Source organism: Anabrus simplex, chromosome 1 (genome assembly GCF_040414725.1).
Source record: "Anabrus simplex isolate iqAnaSimp1 chromosome 1, ASM4041472v1, whole genome shotgun sequence".
NCBI lineage: Eukaryota > Metazoa > Arthropoda > Insecta > Orthoptera > Tettigoniidae > Anabrus > Anabrus simplex.
Genome location: NC_090265.1, coordinates 331,979,644 through 331,989,844, shown reverse-complemented (window position 1 = coordinate 331,989,844; position 10,201 = coordinate 331,979,644). Strand labels below are relative to the sequence as shown.

At 42.3% G+C, this 10,201-nt stretch overlaps 1 protein-coding gene across 1 annotated transcript in view; it reads left to right on the top strand.

Annotated features, from left to right (window-relative positions):
• The first annotated feature begins 3,027 nt into the window (after nt 1–3,027).
• The window catches only part of LOC136865897 (uncharacterized), a 67,996-nt gene continuing 60,822 nt past the window's right edge, over nt 3,028–10,201 (top strand). The window contains exon 1 of the mRNA XM_067142451.2: nt 3,028–3,071. The gene's annotated coding sequence lies outside the window, so the exon portion shown is untranslated. The remainder of the gene's footprint in view (nt 3,072–10,201) is intronic.

Here is a 10,201-nt window from a genome sequence, read left to right as displayed (position 1 = left end):
GCCGAACCATTAATGTTTACGCAAACCTCATAGCATTACCTTCGTGCGAGTAGACTCTACTTGTTACTCGCTTCATTAAGTTTGCATTCTAACCTATTACTCGTCACTCTCAATGCAAATCTCACTTAGCTCTCGATCTTCATCACACCTTGCCTGCACTCTCCCATAGTTATTATCACGTCACTCGGGATCACCTTTGCACTTACACATTTCGGTACACCGGAGTCCATTCCACTGGGACGTACACGAAGAGAGCACAATGAAAGCATGAGCACGACGAAGTTCCAAACTCTGGAGCTTCCTACTTTCTTCCATCCAAAATCTAAGGGTGGTGGGTGATTCCACTCAAAACACTGAAGGTGGACCATTAGCAATGTCGGGTCCAGTGCAGATCTTGTTGGAGGAATATTCGCATCTTGGTCCGCGTTGTTTTCGACTCTTACAAAGGAAACTCATTGAAGAAAGCAATGAAAGTGATTCGGCAAATCAGGCTCAGTTCCAATCCAATACAAAATCAGGCCAAAAACGAAAATTGGCAGTACAGTATATCAATGAACAAAATATTGGTCCATGGCAAGACGAAGGATGGACTGACAGAGTTAGTTTCCGATCAAATCTTTTAATTGTCTCGGACATTGGTCTACCGTGCATATTGTCAACATGTTTGAGGTACCGTGACATACCATGTGAAGAAAATCACAGTGGAAGGTATCCTTTTATTCAATTTCGGACACTCCAATTCTGTCCTTGAGAGAAAGATTTTCAGTAGCAATAAGCCGTGGTGCATTTCGTATTTTTTATTTGCATCCTAAAATATGAACAAATTTACTATGTAAAATAAAGTTATCAATGAAAAGATAATATATACAATGTAAGTCAATATGTTAGACAACTTCATGGAAGAGTCTTTATGTTGGTACAGATTGTGAGAACAAAGGGAAATTAGTGAAGACACAACATGGAACTCATTGCTCATTGGAGAATACTGTATAGTTTTTCATTTTTAAACCACCGAGCTCGATAGCTGCAGTCGCTTAAGTGCGGCCAGTATCCAGTAATCGGGAGATAGTGGGTTCGAGCCCCACTGTCGGCAGCCCTGAAGATGGTTTTCCGTTGTTTCCCATTTTCACACCAGGCAAATGCCAGGGCTGTACCTTAATTAAGGCCACGGCCGCATCCTTCCACTTCCTAGGCCTTTCCTATCCCATCGTCGCCATAAGACATATCTGTGTCGGTGCGACGTAAAGCAAATAGCAAATATATATATATATAAACCAGCTGTTTCAACAGCTTTCGAGATAGGACTGAATCCATTCGCAACGACATGCTCCGTTGAAAGATCATCCAGGTATTTTTTAAAGCATCATTATCAATAACTATCAATAATTATAAACATTTGAGATACTGAAATGTTTTTGCCTCTTCCTCGAACGGTGCCTTATAAAATATGTAAACACTGCAGTACTCTACAATTAGTGAAAACTTGGTTAAGTAGCACTGCGACAAGCGGTCCCTGAAGTGGTCTGTGCATGACATCAGTCCCTCGAGAAGAGGTCAAGAATAAGACAGCTGTGTTTATTGGTTGGGTGACTGATTATTACGGAAAGGATTCGAGACATATTTGACTTTTATTTAAATGAATGCGAGTATTTGCCCTTCCTGTTTTTCTGGAAACAAGTACAGGGTTTTTAGTTTATTATTATTATTATTATTATTATTATTATTATTATTATTATTATTATTATTATTATTATTATTATTATTATTATTATTATTATTATTATATGGTTACCCTCTAAGAAAAATACCTGTGGATGCCCCTGCAAAGAATAGTATATCATACTATAACACAGTATGTAGACGTTTAAGTAGAATCTCCGTGGCTCAGGCGGCAGCCTCTCCCCGCTAGGTTGCGTGGTTCAAATCCCGGTCACTCCATGTGAGGTTTGTGATGGGCAAAATGGATGCGGGATAGTTTTCCCTCCGGGTACTTCGGTTTTCCCTGTCATCTTTCATTCCAGAAACACTCTACTCCAATATCATTTCATTTAATCTGTCAGTTATCAATCATTGCCGCAGAGGAGTGCGACAGGCTTCGGCAGCCGGCACATTTCCTATCCTCGCCGCTAGTTGGGGCTTCATTCATTCCGTTCCTGACCCGGTCAGATGACTGGAAACAGGCTGTGGATTTTCATTTTCATTATTATTATTATTATTATTATTATTATTATTATTATTATTATTATTATTCCCTGGTGCACATGATTATATTCTCTGCAGTATTGCTGGACATGCTTGACCGCATCCGCTGTTTCTCGCATCACACAGATCCTCAGTTGGTCTCACGAGGCTGAAAGAACCCCGTTCCAGCCCTCAGTCCAGTATTAGGTGGCTGGGAATTGCACCCAGGGCGGGTAGGAAGCGGGTACACTGCCCCTACAACATACCACGGAGCTGACGAACATAAATACAGGCCTATCTTAAAGAAGTTTCTGGGTACTCTGTCAATCATTCCTCAGATAACTCTCGTACATTAGGGTGAGAATGGCTAAATGATTAGCGTGCTGGCCTTTGGTCACAGGGGTCCCGGGTTCGATTCCCGGCAGGGTCGGGAATTTTAAACATAATTAGTTAATTTCGCTTAATTGCGCTGGCACGGGGGCTGGGTGTATGTGTCGTCTTCATCATCATTTCATTGTCATCACGACGCGCAGGTCGCCTACAGGTGTCAAGTCAAAAGACCTGCATCTGACGAGCCGAACTTGTCCTCGGACACTGCCGGCACTAAAAGCCATACGCCATTTCATTTCATTAGGGTGACAGGTCAAATCAAAGAAATAAATTAATTACGACTAGAGGCAGAGGGAGCCGTTAGCCGTGTGCTTTAAAGTCCGTAGGGGGGAACACACCTGATTATGTTCCCACAAGAGCCGGATGCTAGGGTGTTCTCTTCTCACGAGGTTTTGTTCTCCGCCCCCCGCCAAGCAGCAGCTTGCTATAAAACAGAGGAACCGCGCTGGTCGGCTCAGTTCAGTGGTCTTGTGAGTGAAGACGACACAACGGTACGGCAGGTGAGTAGAGCGGCGGTCAACAGCATTCCGTTCGTAAAGTTCAACTCATTGCTCCTTTAATCCGCGAGATCCGCATCCTTCCTGACATATCGTCGTCGTTCTAGGGAATGTCACCGAGTCAGAAAGATTTTTTTTACAAGCTGCTTTTACGCCGGACCGACACAGATAGGTCTTATAGCACCGATGGGATAGGAAAGGGCTAGGAGTTGGAAGGAAGCGGCCGTGGCCTTAATTGATGTTTAGTCCCAGCATTTTCCTGGTGTGAAAATGGGAAACCACGGAAAACCATCTTCAGGGTTGGCGACAGTGGGATTCGAGCCCACTATCTCCCGAATGCATGTTCACATATGCGCACCCAACTCGCTCGGCACCAGAAAGATTTATTTGGGCCGGTATAGCCACTAGATTCTAATCAAGGTGGCCGTGGTTCGTATCCCAGCCAATGCATGTGGGAATTTAAAAATGGAAATTCACGTCCTTGTGGTTCGCATTCCTCTTAAAACAGGAGGTCCGGCGCGGCTATGATCACGATATCAGCAGACATGTAAAACTAAAAACTTGCTTCTTTTAAATATTAATTTGTAGGCATGGGAGTTACAGTGTCTGACTCTTTGGCTGAATGGTCAGCGTAGTGACTGACCTTCGGTTCAATGAGCCCTGCGTCGATTACCAGCTGACCGGGTATTATAGTCGCGTTTAGTTAATTCTTCTAGCTCAAAGGCAGAGCATCTCAGTACACATCTTCAGTTATATATGACACATCTCACCACAGGAACATGCATTAGTGAATACATCCCTCTGCATTGGGCTGGCGTTAGGAAGGGAATCACCGAGCTCGATAGCTGTAGTCGCTTAGTGCGGCCAGTATCCAGTATTCGGGAGATAGGGGGTTCGAACCTCACTGTCGGCAGCCCTGAAGATGGTTTTCCATGATTTCCCATTTTCACACCAGGCAAATGCTGGGGCTGTACCTTAATTAAGGCCACGGCCGCTTCCTTTCCAGTCCTAGCCCGTTCCTGTCCCATCGTCGCCATAAGACCTATCTGTGTCGGTGCGACGTAAAACCAATAGCAAAAAGGAAGGGAATCCGGCCGTGAAACCGGGCTTAATTAGGGCCGGCCCAAGATAGCTCGAAAACATCAGGAAAGATATGTAATGTAAGGGTGTACTCTGCCCGAAGGCAGGTCTGAACCTCCGCAGAGGCGTGCCTGAGTCGGAGTTTACGTACGGTAGGGTGGCCAGTTTCTTTCCGATCCTCCATTACCCCCCACCAACAGCGTGCGGCAACCCATCCAAATCTTGACCACGCCGAATGCTGCTTAACTTCAGACATCTCACGGTGTCCGTTGTTTCAACATGGCTACGGCCGCCGGCGAAAACATAAGGGAGTAACAGTAAACTAAACCGCATGGCGCAACAGCCCCAAAGGGCCTTGGCCTACCAGGGGACCGCTGCTCAATCCGAAGGCTTGAAGATTACGGTATGTCGTGTGGTCGGCACGACGAATTCTCTCAGCTGTCTTTCTTGGCCTTCTAGACCGGGGACGCTATTTCACATCAGATAATTCCTCGATAAAAAATGTAATCACGCAGGCTGAGTGAACCTCGAACCACCCATCACAGCCAGGCAAAAATCCCTAACCAGGCCGGGGGTCGAGGGAGGAGGAGTTGTTTTGACACTAGCCCTAGACCACGCGGCCGTCTGAGAGTAACAATGTTCGTTATAAATTCCATGACTGTCTATTGTTGCCATGAGTTCTATCTGTCTACAGGTAAAGAATCTAGCTGTAAAAAGTGGAAGTCGCTGTTCTCTTAGCCACTAAGTTCTGTGCTTGTGAGGGCGTGACAGCCTAATGACATCGTCACTGGTTACTCACGAAGGTGGTCTCGGTTTGAATCCAAGCCAATATACAGTATGTAGGCATTTTAAATATAAGGTCTCCTCTCTTTAGATTGTATTCCACACGAAAATGGACGTCGTCGTTAGTGATGTAGCCTTTCTATGGGATCTTCAAAAGCTTAGTCGGTTCGTTGACAAAACCCTTACTGCCTAGCCTTCGAGACCGCATAGCAGCACCATTAGGATAACGCTTCACGACACACCAACGAGTCTTGAATCGGAGGTTAGAAACTTCAGAAACATATCTCTTGCAGTGCCAAATCTGATTTTGATTTCTACTCCCAGATACTTGAAATGTGATCCCATTCAATGGTGTTTCCGTACAGGGCGATATTAGCGTTTTTTTCTACTTGCTAATAACCAGGCCTGGGATTTCTATGTAAATACATATTTGTATTTTCATTAGCTACAGTAAAAATTTTGCCATATCTTTACAAATTAGGATATCTGTAGTGATTTTTCCATATTTGTCCATATTTCCATCTTTAGCGGCATATTTTTATATATTTGAGGAGAATCCACGTATATTTCTATGTTAACGCTTTCTTATAAAAATCTCCCATATTTTATGATTTCGAAATTATTATTGCCAGAGGAAAAAAAAGTGTAATTAATTTTACTAGTATCAACAACTGAAAGATAGATTCTGGTATTTCTATGAAATTTGGAAAGAAAGTTCTGCTTTTTGCGCATTTCTTCTTTCTTGCTGGCTTTGTCCTTGTCACTCAACCCGCTGTGACCCATATAAAAAATGTTAATCTCTTGTTCTGTTACTTTAATTTAAATTCGTACTTTTGCGGCTATCATATTTAGCAACAGATCTTCATCTGTATTCTTATATACGTATTATTTGATATAAAATAAATATTCTTCATATTATTCTTCACATTTTAATTTAAAAAGTCCATATTTCACTCCATACCTTTAAGTTTTTTAGCCCATATGTATGTACATATTTAGCCATTTTTATTACATATAAATTATAATATATATAATTACCACGAAGAGTATGTTTAAGTGTAATATACTTGCTGCTGCTTTTCAATTTTTGGGTAATGAAGACTCCATACCATTCAGTCATGAGTTTGATTTCGAAATGGTAACTTACATTTTATATTCGGACATGGAGGATAAGAGGAGGATCAAGGCAAAGAGTTGAAGGGCTATAGGGCTCTAGGGATACGCCTGGGATATTTAGTGGGGCACGCGAGCAGACTTTAAGGGAAAATTTGAAAAAAGAAAATTAAAATATAGAAATAAATACGAAGAAAGTTACATTGACAGTGTCGCTACACTTAAAATGTTTAAGTCAAAATGAAAATTTGACACTGAAGACGGTTTTCCGCGGTTTTCAGGCAAATGCTGGGGCTGTACCTTAATTAAGGTCACGAATGCTACCTTCCCAGTCTTCACCCTTTCCCATTCTTGCGTCGTCGAAAACCTTCGATGTGTTAGTGCCACGTTAAATCACTAAGAAAAAAGAAAAAAACTTGACAAGCAATACTTGAACGTCCATGAGATATTTTAACTTCAAATAAGAAATGCAATGAGTATGATATGATTTTTTTTTTTTTGCTACGGGCTTTACGTCGCACCGACACAGATAGGTCTTATGGCGACGATGGGACAGGAAAGGCCTAGGAGTTGGAAGGAAGCGGCCGTGGCCTTAATTAAGGTACAGCCCCAGCATTTGCCTGATGCGAAAATGGAAATCCATGGAAAACCATCTTCAGGGCTGCCGATAGTGGGATTCGAACCTACTATCTCCCGGATGCAAGTATGATATGAAAATTAGCATTTCCAGGACTAAGGTGATGTCAGTTGGGAGGAGACTTAAAGAGGACTGAGTGAAAATGAAAAAATGAAATGAAATGGTGTATGGTTTTCAGGGCCCCTGTGACCAAAGGCCAGCACGATAACCATTTAGCCATGAAGCCGGACAGGGGACTGAGTGAATACGAAGCCAAAGCTGGTGAATCATTATAAGCACAGTACTTAAAATGTATATTCTCCCAGGAATGTAGTACACAAAGTGAAATTGAATCAAGGTGCAGTAAGCTAACGTGGTGAGCTCGCAATTACGATCAAGGGCATTCTCCCTGATGAAATTATATTCACATCGGTCTGTTTTCAGATCGACGTTCACTGTGTGGATTCAGGATATCGTATTCGTAATCAGGAATTCACAGGCATCGAAGTAGCAGGAATGATTGCTGGTACAAACAGATGGGCAAAATGACAGGAGAGCACTCATAATTGGGATATAAAGACTGAGTGAGCTCGATGGATGAAGCTGTGTGTATGAACTAGCTTCCGTGGTAGGGTAATATCAGAAGGGGTTAGGTTACCGTTGAGGATTTTTTATTCGGACTTGAAGGATAAGAGACACAGAGGAGGATCAAGGCAAAGACTTGAAGGGCTATAGGGCTCTAGGGATACGCCTGGGACATTTAGTGGGGCACGCAAGCAGACTTTAAGGGAAAATTTTAAAAAAAATTAAAATATGGAAATAAATGCGAAAAAAGTTACGTTTTACTTTTAAAAACTTTTCAGATAAGCAATTCCATGTTGAAATTATCCTAGGGATATGAGCTACGAATTTTAGAATTTTAGAACCAAAAAACAAAATAACAAAAACCGCGGCACTTAACGCCCTTGAAAGGGCTTTGGCCTGCCCAGCGACCGCTGCTCAGCCCGAAGGCCTGCAGATTAGGAGGGGACGTGTGGTCAGCACGACGCATCCTCTCGGCCGTAATTACGAATTTTAGGTAAATAAAATAATATAGTAAAGTATGAGCATGTGTTCTTTATTTATTTCGAAAAATTATAATAAACATTCTTCAGCTTATCCTAGTCATTCCTACGGTCTCTGGAGTTACCCAGGATCATTTTCGTTCTCGCCGGGGGTTTAAAACCGGATGCCCATCTTGACGCCACGGGTTCTTGAGATGAAAATCTCGACCCAGGATCGACCAGAATTCAAACCTCGGCCTTCTGGGTGAGAAGTCAGCAGCTAAGCCGCTGAGTTAATCACGATCCCCCTTTCTAAAATTACAATCCTTTTCTTAATCATCGTTATCCAGTCGATTCCATTAGCAGTTTGCCTTTTTCTACCACTACGAGTGCTAATGTGAGTCAACGCATTGTTTCACTTAAGCCCTTTTAACTACGTTCGTTGTGGACATTTTTCAAAAAATCAAAATACGCCTGAGGGTATTGAACCAAGGAACATAGTACAGAAAGAATTATGTAAGTAAGTTAATTTGGCTAGGATTTTAATAAAAAAGAAAACAAGGAAAGAAACAAGCGATTTTTAAATAATTTATGTCTCTTTGACTATTCGGGCGGCAAATATCTTAGTTTTCCTGTACCGAGATTCGGTCTCGAACTTGAATAGAAGAAATAAGCGTCTAACTGATTGCTCCGGCTACAGGAAAATGATGAGAATGAACTGAGTAATAATTCGATCGTGCCCGCTATACGCTACCGGTACTTGGAATAAGTTTGTCATTATATGCCCATAAAAAGTTCAATTTGAAGAACAATTTTATGGTGTAATTTGAAGCCTGTTTCTGTAATCCCAGCACAATGCAGGAAGACTAAAACTTTTCATATTATCACATGGAATAAAATATATAGAAAATATACTTTATTTCAGACTTTCAAAGAAATTTTCATTAGGTTATTCTAGGTAGAGTATTTCTGGGGTCGCTCATTATATTTCTGCCCTGTGGTATAAGTTCGGATGCCCTTCCTGACACCACGTGAGTTTTGAGATGAAAATCTCAACCCAGAATAATCCAGGATTCAAAACTCAACATTGAGCTGGGAAGCCAGGAGCTAAGCCACTGAGCTAATTATACCCCCACCCCGTTATTTCAGACTTTCAGTGTACAGTCTAAAACAGTGAATGGACTAAACCTCTTTTATATCATACATACATACATACATACTGAACCCTTAAGGTCAAGGTCATGGGTTCAATAAATACATACATACATACATACATACATACATACATACATACATAGATACATGCATGCTCAGGTGGCAGATTTCCTCTCTGGTGTTTACCTACCCATTTCTTAAATGATTTCAATGAAGTTGGAAATTTATCAAAAACCTCCGTTAGTAAATTATTCCAATCCCTAATTCTTCTTCCCATAAAAGAATATTTGCCCAATTTGTCATCTTGAATTCCAACTTTATCTTCATATTATGATCATGCCTAATTTAGAAACTACCGGGCGAGTTGGCCGTGCGGTTAGGGGCGCGCAGCTATGAGCTTGCATTCAGGAGATATGGGTTCGAACCCCACTGCCGGCAACCCTGAATATGGTTTTCCGTGGTTTCCCATTTTCTCGCCAGGCAAATGCTGGGGCTGTACCTTAATTAAAGCCATAGCTGTTTCCTTCCCACTCCTAGGCCTTTCATATCCCATCATCGCCATAAGACTTATCTGTGTCGGTACGACGTAAAATACCCCCCCCCCATGGCAATACAGCCCTTGAAGGGCCTTGGCCTACCAAGCGACCACTGCTCAGCCCGAAGGCCTGCAGATTACGAGGTGTCTTGTCGTCAGCACGACGAATCCTCTCGGCCGTTATTCTTGGCTTTCGAGACCAGGGCCGCTATCTCACCGTCAGATAGCTCCTCATTTCTAATCACGTAGGCTGAGTGGACCTCGAACCAGCTCTCAGGCGCAGGTAAAGAACCCTGACCTGGCCGGGAATCGAACCCGGAGTCTCCGGGTAAGAGGCAGGCACGCTACCCCTACACCACGGGGCCGGCGCACAACTTAAAATACATTGTATAATAATAACAATTCTACTCAAACTATTCGTCTACTAATGCCATTCCATGTCATCTCTCCACCGTCTTGAAACATACCACTTAGTCGAGCAGCTCGTCTCCTTACGCTTCCCAGCCCACATTTTCATAATACAACTCTTTTTAAGGGAAATCATCCAGAAAAATCGTGCTACTTTCCTTTTGGATCTTGTCCAGTTCTCGAATCAAGTAAGCCCGACGAGAGTCCCATACCCACTCCAAGGTTTCTTGTTTATCAACATCATTCTAATGTTTAAAAAGAAGGTTTCCTTAAAATAGGTAAAAATATTGATCAAAATGTGAATTGCATTATTCTCTGCGTGAATACTTCCTTGCTGCAATACATTGTTACTGGTGTGAAATTTAACAGACTACCCAGGGAAGTTTATGCTGTCTTCGAC